The following is a 14,158-nucleotide window of genomic DNA, read 5'->3' on the forward strand; positions in this document are numbered from 1 at the left end:
AAAAAGGTCCATCCACTTCACTTGTGTTGCCTCCTGCGTTACCTAAACCACAACAGAACAATGACAGACAACAGAGCCTTTCTCCTCTCTAACAATTCAATCACCATGACAACCAGCAGAAGAACGTTAGGCCAGAAAAAAGCATTGAGCTTGAGGGACTAGACTAATCAAAAAATGGAATAACATGGCAACAATTACACTGATGAGTGAGAGGGAAGCTGCAGATGCATTCAGACACCTATGGCACTGCAGACTCAACGCATTCAGCATTTTGTGTTTAGTGTCTTGTGTTTTTGAGAGCAGGTAAATAGACAAGATCGAATTGTGTAACAGAATGTCAGTGCTCTAGTTAAATAGAAAATTCCTTTCCTTTGGCTGTGCTACTTCAAGCGCATTGAAGAGGGTTTAGGGGAGATGAGGTTTTGAAGTGAAATGTGTAATAGATACAATATGAGTGCCACAAGGCAGTGTTATTTAGTTTTAAAAAAGTAAACTTGGGTATGTTTCCCCCCATACACACCCTTTTTTCAAACATGTAGGCACAAATAAAGGGAGAATGCTGTTGGGTTAGTGGCCGACACTGTCTTAAACCCACCTTCATGTCAGGAACATACATGATTCACTTCTCTTAACATGTTTCTGGGATATTTCGATTCCTTTTGACAAAATCAAGCACCATGATTTTAGCAGTGTCAGTTCTGATGTCTGGAGAAAGAAGCCTAAAGGAGCATGACAGTTTTGTGGGTCAGAGAGCAGGAGTATAGCTACGTGTCCTGCTCGTCTTCTGCCTCCACAACTGTCTTGGTTTACTTCTTACACATTTATTGCCATCCCTGAGGAGATTAACATAATATATGTGTCTGTTTCTTTTAAATGACATTTATATTGGCATGACTTCCTGATTGCAGATGTATTGTTGGGTGGTAAATAAATTTTGCATTCCCTGATCTCTGCCTCCATTTTTCTGATTAAAATTTTCCCGCATTTTTTTGTACCTTTCTATGTGCGAAATTAATTTGGTGGATATTTTTAATGAATCACATTATCTGGTTTTGATTTATCAAACACAAATTTGTCTTCCCTTCCCCTAAGCAGAAAAATTCTAATTAGGATTATTTCAGTAAGTCATAAGCAGAAACTGATAATTCTCTCTCTCTCAAAAAAAGTAAAGTTAGTTTAAATACTGTCATTTTCCCAGAGAAATTGGTGGTGAGAAGAATGGGACCTAACCTTTTATAATTCCCCATTTAAATTATTTGCATTGTGGTGGGGTTGTAAGGCTCCAGTCTGCAGGTTTTGAGCCAGTTCTGTCTTCATAGACTTCATAGACCATAACATCTTCAGTTGTTACCTGTTCTATAACTTGGCACATTTTCTTCATCTTACTGACTTCTGGGACTCAGTATACCTATCTAAAATGGGCTGCTTTTTTATTTTATGCTATTTTTTTTAAATGGCCAGCAGGAAAGGAAAAGAGGCAGCTTTGTGAGTTTACCTTGAGCCTATAAGCAAATGTTTATTAATGATGAGAACGTTTATATATGAATGAATTAATTATTGTCCTCATTTTGGTTTTGGTTAGGCCAAAGCTTCCAGTTGGAAATCACTCAAAGGTGGGTGGGGGGGTGCCTGGGTGGCTCAGTGGTTAAGCATATGACCTCAGTTCACATCATGATCTCACAGTTTGTGAGTTCGAGTCCCGCATCTGGCTCTGTGCTGACAATTCAGAGCCTGGAGCCTGCTTCGGATTCTGTGTCTCCTCTCTCTACCCCTCCCCCACTTATGCTCTGTCTCTCAGAAATAAATAAATGTAAAAAAATTTTTTTTTTAAAAAAAAAGAAGTCACTCACTGGGAAGATGATTTTAGGTTGTTTCTCCTGGGTTAATTCTCCTATTGCTCAGGTAGGAAGAACAGAATGGTTAGAATGACGATGGCTGCTTTAAAAATGTTTCTTTACTCATCTACTTTTCAAAAAGAGATTGAAGCAAATTACACAAGAAATGGAGTTCTAATTAAACAGAGACTCATTAGTAGAAGCTAAAAGACAGCAAACAAACATGAAGTGATAGCTGAAGAAAAATTTGTATCAGGGAATCCTGGCCAGAAAAGAGTATAGTTTCCAGCTCTGAGCTTTCCAGCACTCAGGCAAAGAAGGGAACTCTATGAATTACAGAGCCCTCCTCAGCTCATCAGAAAAATCAAGTTAGTTCTTCAAGAGAAACCACCCTTTTCTGTCTCTGAACTCCTCCAGCTGGAATTCGTCCTGGGAAGTGGTGTGTGGGAGGCAGCCAATGAATTTTCAAAGAAGTTGGCTTTCAACAGCCCCCCTGGAGGAGGCTTTGTCCTTCGGACTTTGGCTGATGTGCATTCTGAGCCAGGAGCAAAGTAGAGTCATTCTTTTCCCCTCTGTGATGAGGGAGAGACGAGGAAAGAGAAAGAGAACAAACCCTTCTGGGCATAAAGAAGAGATCCACATCCCCTGGAAGGGAGTTAGAACAGCTTATTTGGAAACCCACAAGCACAGGAGGACTTGAATTTGGCCAAAGTGGTTTTGTTTGTTTGTTTGTTTTTGTCAAAGGGCTTCTTACTTTAAAGGTGAAGCAGCTGATGACTGGATATTTGGAAGGGGCTCATCAGCTGCAGTGGGCCTGTTGCCCTGAAGAAGGCCAGTGGAGCTACTGCTAGATTTCATGCCACATTCGAATAAAAACGAGGGTTTTTTATGAGATTATTGTGAAAAGGTGAGAAAACAACTAAATGGGCTTTGTAGGAGATAAACAGTGATATCTTGAGTAGACCATACTTTACAAAAGCCAGATCTTATTTTAGACAACATAAGCGTGATCATTCTTTCTACACAGTCCCTGATATTTTACTGTACTGCAAAGAAAATCTGCTTATCAGTTTTAACACCCTTCTCGGAGTTGCCAGATAAAAGGCCACAGCAATCGGAAGAAATTTATCTTTAAAATGTTTCTATTATGCTTGGTGACAATGCCGTTTCCACTCAGGACTTCTCTAGTATATTTTTTGTTTTTTTTGTTTTTTGTTTTTTGTTTTCCCTATGGATGAAGCAGGAATCAAAAGGACTTTTGCTCTGCCTCAAGAGAACAATACAGGCATGCAAACCTGGCATTGCATTGAGCTCTGAAAATGCTTTATTTATTTTTTTTTTAATATGAAATTTATTGTCAAATTGGTTTCCATACAACACCCAGTTCTCATCCCAACAGGTGCCCTCTTCAATACCCATTACCTACCCTCCCCTCCCTTGAAAATGCTTTAGGGAACCAGTGGTGGTGTGCATGTGCATCAAGGCAAGAGACTTTATATTCTAGGAAATTCATTACAGTATGACAGTTTGTGTGGGGATCCCACATGGATTTCACTCCTGTCTGCTTCTCCCTCTTTTATTTCCCTTTAGTGGCCTTACACATTCTGGAATATGTCTTAAGGTGAGGTTTCAAACTAAGGCAAGAAGCACCCCACTGGTTCAGTTCACCTCCCTGAACACTGTGTTTTCATTGTAGGATAATGAGGTCAACACTTACAGGGTGTCTACACTATGCAGACACCAGGTGAGTCATTTTGCTCACACCATCGCCAACCCTTGCTGCAGCCCTTTAGAAATAAGTATTCTTGTCCTGCCTGAATTCATGTATTAATCTGGCACTCATTTAACACAGTTTTGGAGAACCTATGCTACAGGCCAGTAGACCTAGTTGTAGATGTTGAGGACCCAGTGATAAATAAGATCTGGCTCCCTGCACAGGAATGGAAAAACTAGCAAAAAATTAAGGCACCTCATCGAGGAAGGTATGGAATCAGAATATGAAGCCATTTATGTAATTCTGAAGCTCATGCCAGTTCCTCCTCCACACTGCTGCTTCTCTTCACTAGCTCCTGTCTCCTGATTTGTGATTTTCTGAGGTTAAGAACACCGATTCAGGGCTCAAGGCAAAGTTCGCCACATTTTAGATGGATGACCTCTCTAGCCTTAGTGATTTTATCTGTAAAACAAGAATTCTAATACCAATCCCATAATTTCATTCTGAGACTTAAATGAGATTCTGGTATAAAGCTTAGCACTGTGTTGAGGACATAAAACGCTCAGTAAATGTAAAATATGATTATCATCATCTTCATTATGGCTTTCTCTTACACTGAGGGACCTCTGGGCCTGTTTGCTTTCACATAGAATTAAGGTCTGTTCCCTTCCTTCCCTGGCTGGCTTTGCCTTATGGCCTGTCAGAGTTTTTGCTCTGACCTAAGGGGGCACTTGTAATGATTTTGCTGTTCACACTAGGGGTCTACAGGAGCAAAGATGGAGAAATGTCTTTGTGCTGAGGAGTATGTTTGTGACTTTATTTAGTATTAACAGGAAGAGAAGCCCCAAGAAAAGAACTCAGAAGACTTGAGTTTTAGCGTCTCTCATTCTTGAGACTCACACAGGAGTGATTATGACCTTTTGTCCATATGTCTGTCTTTCTCTTTTGACTGGGGAATACATCAAAGAAATGATATGATCTTCCTCATCTTTGCCTTCTTAGAAGTGTTTGTCATGGTGCTTAGAATACAGTAAGTGCTTATTAAATATTGTGGAGTGAATGAAAACTGACTCTAAACATTCTGTTTATTTGTTTGTTCCTTTGAAATGGATACATTTCTGCATTTCAACAAGACCAGAGAAACATACCAAATGTTATGTGGAACTCTGGTTTCCTCCATGTGCTGGGATTTGGAAGTGATATTTTTTCTTTGTGCTTTTAGAATTTTGTGGATTAATGATATTAATAGCAATCGATATTATCAAGAAAAGATCTTTGGGCTTTACTTATGAGATGGAAGAGCTTGGTATTTCTAGACCAAAGAGTGACATGATGAGAGCTGGAGCCTCCAGAAATTCAAGGTGATGGTGGAGTGCAGCATTGTCCTTGCCCTCTCACCAGGCCTGAGCAGACCACAGTTAATATGCCTCTGTGTTGGGACACCTGGGTGGCTCAGTTGGTTAAGAGTCTGACTTCAGCTCAGGTCATGATCTCACTGCTCCTGAGTTTGAGTCCTGTGTCAGGCTCTGTGCTGACAGCTCAGAGCCTGGAGCCTGCTTTGGATTCTGTGTCTCCTTCTCTCTCTGCCCCTCCCCCGCTCACACTCTGTCTTTCTCTCCTTCAAAAATAAATACACATTAGAAAAAATTTAAAAAACATATGCCTTTGCCGTTCAAATTATGTTCCTCTTTTACGGAGCTTTTGGCTCTTTGAAGCCATTATTGCGTTCAGCCTTCTAGTTAGGGACCAGAATGACCAAGCTCATTGGACAGGGATCAGAAAGATTATGCCTTTGCCCCAATGTTAAGGTCCCGCTCTCTGCTGTCCTATAATTAATCTAAACTTCCATACCATGACTCAGACTAGTGACTTACTCCCCTCTCCCCAGTGCAAATGCTTACTGATATGAGCAATCGGCAGGAGCCAGGATGCCTGATTATATTTAGTTTATAAGCAATGTCATTTCTTAATAGCTTGAGAAAGTTTCATTTTCTCTTTTCCTCTGCTGCAACCGACTTTCTCATAACTGGTTGTTTTCAGCAATGATCTACATGCTCATACCTCTTCACAATTAGATGGGACATGAAGGTGTGTTTTATAGACTCTGAACACTGTTCGTTCCAAACTGGGCTGTGATGTTGCTATAAAGGTTAGGAGTAACTGAGGAACAAGTTCAAGCCAATCATTTGCTACTGTGACTTCACAGGTTATTTTGAAAAACGCATACTAGATCATCATACTGTCATTTGGGCCTACACAGGACGACAGCTGTGTCTCCTAGTACAGGGTCAGTGGCAGGCTGGTAGATTTGATTTCTTGGGGATCATAGGCACAGGCTCATCCTTTTCAGGCCATTGTAAGTCTCTTTCTCTGGTGAGAACTAATTGTTGGGAATACAACACCCCAGATTAGAAAGAGGTGAATGGGTCTCACAGCCATGAGGAATTTGTAAACTGAGTTAGTCTTGACTAGATTTTATATCTCTTTTAAAAAATTATTATTTATTAGTGAAAGGATAAACAAGATTCTCCCAAACATATAGTTTATTTCTTGGTAGTAACTTAGGCAATTTGGAGAGATAAGTTAATCAGATAACTTAATCTCTGCTAATGCTTTAGCCAACTAATGTATCATCTTTCCCTGACACATGCTCTTGCTTAGTTAGGTTGCCCCTGTTTCTAAGAGGCTCTCAAGGAATGGTGCTAATGGTGGGCTTCCAAGTTCCTGAAGATATCTTTGTCAGAAGGCACTTTGAGAGGCACCAAATGCCCTCCTCTCGAAGGAACTTCTTACCTAAATCCAGAAAATCATCTTTTCATGCTTTTCAAAAAGTTCAGAGTCAAGCCCTCTGTTAACTTTGGATAATTTTAAAATACATTTTGGAAAGTCTATTTTTTTTTCTTTTTTGTAGGGGAATAATTGAGCTTGCTTATTACTTCATTGGCTCTTAGGAAGTTTTAGTGGTGTAGCAAGTTGAATGGTAACCCCTCAAAGATTATTTCCACCCAGAACCTCAGAATATGACCTTACTTGGAATGTGACCTTACTTGCAGATGTAATTAAGGTAGGGATCTCAAAATGAGATCATCCTGGATTACCCAGCTTGGCCCTAATCCAATGATAAATGTCCTTATAAAAGACAGAAAAGGAGAGGATATGGAAACATAGAGGAGAATGCCATATGAAGACAGAGACAGAGATGGAGTTTTGCTGTCACAAGCCAAGGAATGCCTAGAGCCACTAGAAATTGGAAGAGGTAAGGAAGGATTCTGTGCTAGTTCCCTCAGAGGGAGCTCAGTCCTACATATATCTCGATTTCAGACTTCTGGTCTCCAGCATCACTGAGTAAATGAATTTTTGTTGTTTTAAGACAAGCAGTCTGCAGTCATTTGTTTTGGTAGCCCAAGAAAACAAATACAAGCACATTCTTTCACATTCATGACCATAAGTGCTCCTAGGGTGGCAGAATGGTTTGGGAGTGTGTACTACTCAGCACCATTTTCTGAGGGTCCTGGATTTAATTGGTTGGTCAGAGTTATAATCTGTTGACATCTGATGAGACATCAGCATGTTTTAAGTCATTCTGGAAAAGACTCCAAATCCACTACACTAGCTGGTGGGTTTTGGTAAAGGACTGATTATGGATGTAATAAGTTCTTTATGCATTTTTTGAGTAAGTAAACAAATAGTTCCTAACACATTTTCCACTGGGAGTTTGCCTTCTTGAAGAACCTGAGGAACACCAAAGGTGTGAACAATAATTAACTTTTGATTGCAGCGTACAGCCAAAAACGTCCCGTGTTGTTATCAGTTCTCTGAATCTCTAAGAGATTAAACATTTGATTAAACATATTTCAGCAACAGAAACTACTGAAATGGCTTTTGAACCATTTTAGTCACGTAGCTGTATATTTACCATCTACATAATGAAACAATATCCTGTACTCTGCTCATTTGTTTATGTGCTTGAAGGAACTGGGCTTCTATATCTATTCATTCCACCCTTTCTTAAACAAGGAAATGATTCAAGTTAAGAAATATTTAGCCAGTGCCTGCTATGTGCCCTGGACACTATCAGAACTGGTGAGTTATAATAAACATGAAAGGCAAAGACTACAAGTGCTTCCATGCTAATCAAGGAGGGAGAATGAAGTAATCCTTGTGTCAAAGACACCTGCGCTATCTAATAGAGATACCCGGAGAGGCATGCAAGCGTCACTGCACTGCTGATTTTCTTTTTCTCAGGCAGCTCCTTCTTGGTTTATTTCTAGACCTCTACTTTCCCTACCAGCCATTAATTGGAGGAGTCCTACATGATTTGAATAGAGGTCCCTTTTCTTCTCTCTTATCTCTCTCTAGGCAAGAAAGCCCATACCCACTAACACTTCAGTTGCTACCAAGATCCTCAAATATATATCTTCTGTCCAGAGAGCTTACCTCACATATCTGTTGTATGTCTCAAGGGTACCTCACACTCAACATGCCCAAACAAAACTCACTGTTGTTGATGCTTCTCTCAGACCTGACCATTTTTCAGTGTTTGCCATGCCAGAGAATGACCACGACAGAAACCAAGAGTTAGCTTTGATACTTCCCTCTTCCATACTCCTATCTCTAAACCATCACAGAGTCCTGTCAGTTTTACCTTCTGGATTTTTCTCAAGTTCATCTGTTTCCCTTCATTTCCACTGTCTCCTCTGTAATATATGTTACAACTTAACAAGAGAAACTTCTCATCATTTTGCCATATTATATTGGTTAGAAGCAAATATCAGGTCCTGTTCATACTAAAGGGGAGGATATTCTAGGCTGCTTACTTAATGGGTTACTTCCCACTCTGGCTGTAAGAATTATGTCTGTAATGGATCAGTGGAAGTTTTACTGAAAAGGGGGTAGGAGGTGGAAGGGAAGGAAACTAAGCTTTTATCTACCATGATAAAAACAGAAAAATCATGGTTTTTAAAAATTGTAACTACAATAAGCATCCCAAATTGACAATAAATGTTAGAGGAAGTCAGGGAAAGAGTGGTAACCTGGAATCACCAATACAAGTTATTGTAATTGATTTATTTTTACCTTGTCTTCTGGGATTTCAGATTAGCATGTGTTTAGGGGATTTTGCTAAGCCATTGACAGATATAGGCTGATATGGGAATTACAGCCAGACTCATGTTTGAGCTGTTTTAGAAAACAGACATTTGCTTGGTTACCTGTGAAGTACCTGAATGAATTTTCCCTTTTCTGAGAATAGTGTTCCTGTTGGTGGCCCAGTACCGTAGGATTTTCCTAACTTGCCTTGTGAAGGTGGTTATGACCACCATCTCCATAATCATTTCTGGCAATTATGGAGCAATTAATTTGTGCCAAGTCTACACCAAATATAGGTGTGTTGTCTTGTTTACTTATTACAATCCCTGTAAGTATGTAATGCCTATCTTATTTTTTTTTTTTTTTTTACTTGAGAGAGAAAGAGAGCAAGTGTGAGTAGGGGAGAGGGGCAGAGGGAGAGAGAGAGAATCTCAGGCAGGCTCCACACTCAGCATGGAGCCTGACACTGGGCTCCATCCCATGACTCTGGGATCATGACCCAAGCCAAAATCAAGAGTTGGATCCTCAACCAATTGAGCCACCCAGGCACCCCTGTAATATTGGTTCTCAAATTGTAATTGGCATCAGAATCGCCTGGAGGATGGCTCACATACAGATTTCTGGACCCTGCCTGTAGTTTCTGATTCAGTAAATTTGATGTGGAGCCTGTGGAGCCTGAGAATTTGCATTTTTAACAAGTTGTTTGATGTAGGTATGATGCTGCTGATCTGCGGACCACATTTTAAGACCTATTGCTCTATGAGCTGTTACCATTCCCCATTTTACTGATAAAGAAACTGAAGCTAAGAGAGGTAAATAAGGTTACATGGCCAGTAAGTTGTGCAGCCAGGATTCAGATCCACGTTGGGTGGCCCAAAACGACTAGGTAACACTGCCAGAATCAAACATTCTTCTAAACTCTTAACTAAAGGCCCAGAAATGTTGGGATAAATCAGTCTTCAGATAAATTCAAACATTCTAGATCCCATTTGTTTGGTTCAAGTAACCACTCATATAGTCTTAAATGGTTGTTAAAAATGAAAGTTTGGAAAATAAATTTAAGTTTATTTATTTTGAGAGAGAGAGAGAAAAAAAAATGTGAGCAGGGAAGGGGCAAAGAGAGAGGGAGAGAGAATCCCAAGCAGGCTCCACACTGTCAGTGCAGAGCCTGATGTAGGGCCCAATCTCATGAATCATGAGATCATGACCTGAGCTGAAATCAAGAGTCTGACACTTAACCGAGCCACTCAGGTGCCCTGAAAGAGAGAGAGAGAGAGAGAGAGAGAGAGAGAGAATATCTTAAGCAGTTCCCCCGCACCCCCAAACTAACATGAGGCTTGATCCCATGACCCTGGGATCAGGACCTCGCCCAAAATCAAGAGTCAGATGCTTAACCACCTGAGCCACCCAGGTGCTCTGAAAGCTTGAAACTAATCAAGAAACATAGGGGAATTCAAAAATAATTTGAATAGGTTGACTCCAGAAGAAAATTCCTCATTCCTCATTCACTTCTCATGGAGGATGAAAGTAGATTGGCTAAGATCAGATACAAGTCTAAGTAAGTTCTTTTGTTAATGGGTATGAGAAAAGCTAGCAAGCAGAGAGCAAAACATAACATTATGTTCATTCTCTATGCAATCCTATACCTGGAAGCTAAAGTTTTGAAGTGATAGATGTTAGAGGTTAGGTAATTTTCATGTCTTGCTTAAATATGACCTGGCCTGTGCTGTCCATATTCACTTAGTCGAAGTGGAATCTTCTTTCCATTCCCATCTCCCGTTTCTTTCCTCTGGACTTCACCCCTGGTGCTAACTTTATCCCAAAGGCCTCAGGCTGATTTTCCAGCCCTGGGCTTGCCTCTGTAATAATAACAGAGTAACAACTTTATCTTTCTTTAAACCATGTTTTTTACATGATTCTTCCCAATTTGCGAGTTTACAGAGCCAACATATCCAAGATTTATCAAGACATATCCCTTTTTCTTTCTGTCCTTCATCTCACCAACCTGACTTTTCATTATTTCTTAATGAAATTTTTGTTCTAATCAAATCTGCTCTTCCTAAACCTTTACACATTTTACTCCTGCTTCCTTCCCACACCACTTTCTGCTCACCAATTACTATAATTCATTACCCTCAAACCCAACTCAAAAATCCCTTTCCTTTAGGCTTTCTTTCATGATTGACTTCTTCCTTTTTAATTTTTTAATGCTTATTTATTTTTTGAGAGAGAGAAAGAGTGTGAGTGGGGGAGGGGCAGAGAGAAAGGGAGACACAGAATCTGATGCAGGCTCCAGGCTCTGAGCTGTCAGCACAGAGCCCGACACGGGGCTTGAACTCACGGCCCACAAGATTATGACTTGAGCTGAAGTTAGACACTTAACTGACTGAGCTACACTGGCACCCCTCATGATTGACTTCTTCTAACTCTGGTATTGTTCATTGGTCTTAATAAGTTAAGTTGGTACAATATTAGTTTATGAGTGTTGAAATGTTATTTCAATAAGTACCCCTCAGCCATTCAGTTAGTGTTTTCAATCTCTCCAAACAGACTGTAGGCCCTTTGAGACCAGGGATTGTCTTTATTTCTTTTATTAAGTCCCCACTAGACCTCATTCATTCATTCATTCTTCATATTTTTCATCAAGCACTTCATATATTTCAGACACTTCATATATTTCAGGCCCACCCTTTTGCTTTCAGGAGAGGCTTGGTTGCTTTTATAAACCCTGTACTGCCCAGGAGTTCTCTAATCTAGAGTTTTAGACTTGGATATGGGTGAGTAGTTGTGAATTCCTTTCATTTACTTTTGGGGGAGGTCTGAAATACAGGAAACCAAAAGAGATAGGGAGGAGGCTTGCTGGAAAATCAGAGTGTTTTTGTGATGAGGGACTAAGTTGGAGAGGGTGTGGTAAGAGGAGTCTTTTTTTTTTTTTTTAATGTTTTATTTATTTTTGAGAGAGAGAGAGAGCATGAGTGGGGAAGGGGCAGAGAGAGAATGAGACACAGAAACTGGAGCAGGCTCTAGACTCTGAGCTGTCAGCACCGAGCCTGATGCGGGGCTCAAACTCACGAACCGTGAGATCATGACCTGAGCCCAAGTAGGATGCTTACCCAACTGAACCACACAGGGGTGCCTTCATTTTTTTTTTTTTTAATGTTTTATTTATTTTTGGAGGATCTTTTGAGGAAGTTCAGTTGAGATCTGTGTAATATTTCCTATCACGTATCCTTTTGGCAAATATTAAATGAAAGAAAATGTTCATTGTCAATAGCTTTGACTAAAGAGGGGCAGATACATTATGTTTTCAATAAGCAGAAGCTAAATAATGAAAATCCAAAGAGAGTGGCTTTCTGAATTCATCTGACTTGGGAGTTTGATGACTTCTAATAGTATCTCTGTTGCTGAGTCTCTCTCATCTTTTAAAAAGTAGATACTAGAATTGGCACATTGGGTTCTTGGCTGACTCAGTTGGTAAAGCACGTGACTCTTGATCTCAGTGTCATGAGTTTAAGCCTCATGTTGGGTATAGAGCTTACTTAAAAAAAAAAAAAAGAATCGGCAGATCAATGAAGCCAAGCAATTCATACATTAAAAGTAATTTCTTGAATGATTATAACATTGTATATATAGGCATTGACATTGTCTATGCAAGTCTGTATATGTAACATTGTCTATACAGAATTGTTACAAAGGCAAACAATTCAAAGCTCAGAAATTGGTTATGTAGGGACACCTGGCTGGCTCAGTCAGTGGAACATGTGACCCTTGATCGCAAGGTTGAAGGTTTGAACCCCACATTGGGTATAGAGATTACTTAAACATGAAATCTTAAAATAAGTAAATAAAATTTTTAGAAAAGAAATTGGTTATGTACTTCAGAGCTAATATATGTGTTAAAGCTAAGATCTAGAAAAGGGGGATATAACAAAATTCTAATTTTTTGCTCATTCTAAGCTCATTCTAAGCAATTTTTTTTTTTTTTTTTTTTTTTTTTTTTGGCAACCATAAAGGCAACCATTCCAGTATTAGAGTGCCAGGCACTGCCAGACAAGTTCAGCTCCTTTGTTATCCTGTCTTGCTCTATGACCAGAGCAGTCAGGTCACCCAATCCCCCTGAGAGAGGTGGCTAGAGTCCCTACGCTTTGATGGGTTTGTCCTGCAGGAAGGGGATGAACACAGAGATCTCTGGGAGATGTATTAGGAGTCAGAGCCTAGTAGTCGGGAGCCCTCAGGGCTGAACATTACTAGCTGCTGGAAGATGACTTTATAAAGAGAATTAGAAAATCTGCCCCAAATATTTTCTCAGTGTTCATCTTTTTCTTTGCTGTCAACTTCACCTTTTTCACTTTTGTTTCACTGGCCCCAAACCATGCCAAAACACACACTCATGGCTCCTTTCCTCATTCCATTTCAGCTAGAGGAGCTTTCTCAACATTAACACTTCCCTTTCCTAGAACTCTTTATTAACCCAACTGAAAAGCAGTTCTCCTTGAGTTGTCCTCTACTCCCCTTCCAAATTGAGGGAAGAAGGCAAAAAGCCTCATGCTGACAGGGGCAAGATAGGCCACCTGAGGGAGGAATGGGCTAATGGATGTGACCCCCTTTGGAGCCCCCAAGCAATGGGGAAGGCAGCTGTGTGAGGTTTCCCAAACAGCCCATTCCACAAAGACCCAGGGTCAGTTGTTCTTACTATAGGATTATAGGCATGCTGCAGTATGGGGACAATACATTGTACTTCGTAATCTTGCAAAGGAAATGATACTAACCACTAAGCTAACCTTGTTCTTCCTTGCTGTACATCACCAACAATACAAAATAAAACTTAAGTCTCTTGCTTCTATAAATTCCAAGCATGCCCCATCATGTTTGATGTAAATATTTTAGGTACATTATTATTAAGAGGAGAGGAATATATTAAAATTTCATCAATTTTTTTGAAACCTTCATGTTGAAAAATAATCTGTGGGGATTGGGGCAGGGATTAATTAGGAAGGAACAGGAGGGAACTTTCTGCAGTAAAAGTAATGTTTTATATTTTGATAGGGGTTTGGGTTACATAGGTGTCTACATTTGTCAAAACTCAGCGCATGAACATTTAAGATTTGTGCATTTCATCGTGTATGAATTTTACTTAAAAGAAAAAAAATAAATATTGAACACCAGTTAATGATACGCATGCTGAAGTATTTAGAAAAATGTGTACTACAGTTTACTTTGAAAAGCTTCAAAAAGATAAGATAGACTGAGGAATGGGTAATAGTATGTGGTAAGGCAAGTAGAGAAATATGTTAGTGGTAAAATCTAGATGGATAAATGAGTGCAAATTGTAAAACTTTTAGAACTTTGATTTATGTTTGAAAATTTTAGTAATGTTGGAAAAAATTGTTGAGGTAATTTAATATCATCCATCAGCCAAGTGCTGTCATTTGGGAATATTCCAGTTATTCTGGCTAATGAACAAAACTAACATTACTATACAGCTCATTAATGTTTTATTTAAGAAACATTTTAAATGTTA

This window comes from Panthera leo, chromosome B3 (genome assembly GCF_018350215.1).
Source record: "Panthera leo isolate Ple1 chromosome B3, P.leo_Ple1_pat1.1, whole genome shotgun sequence".
Lineage (NCBI taxonomy): Eukaryota > Metazoa > Chordata > Mammalia > Carnivora > Felidae > Panthera > Panthera leo.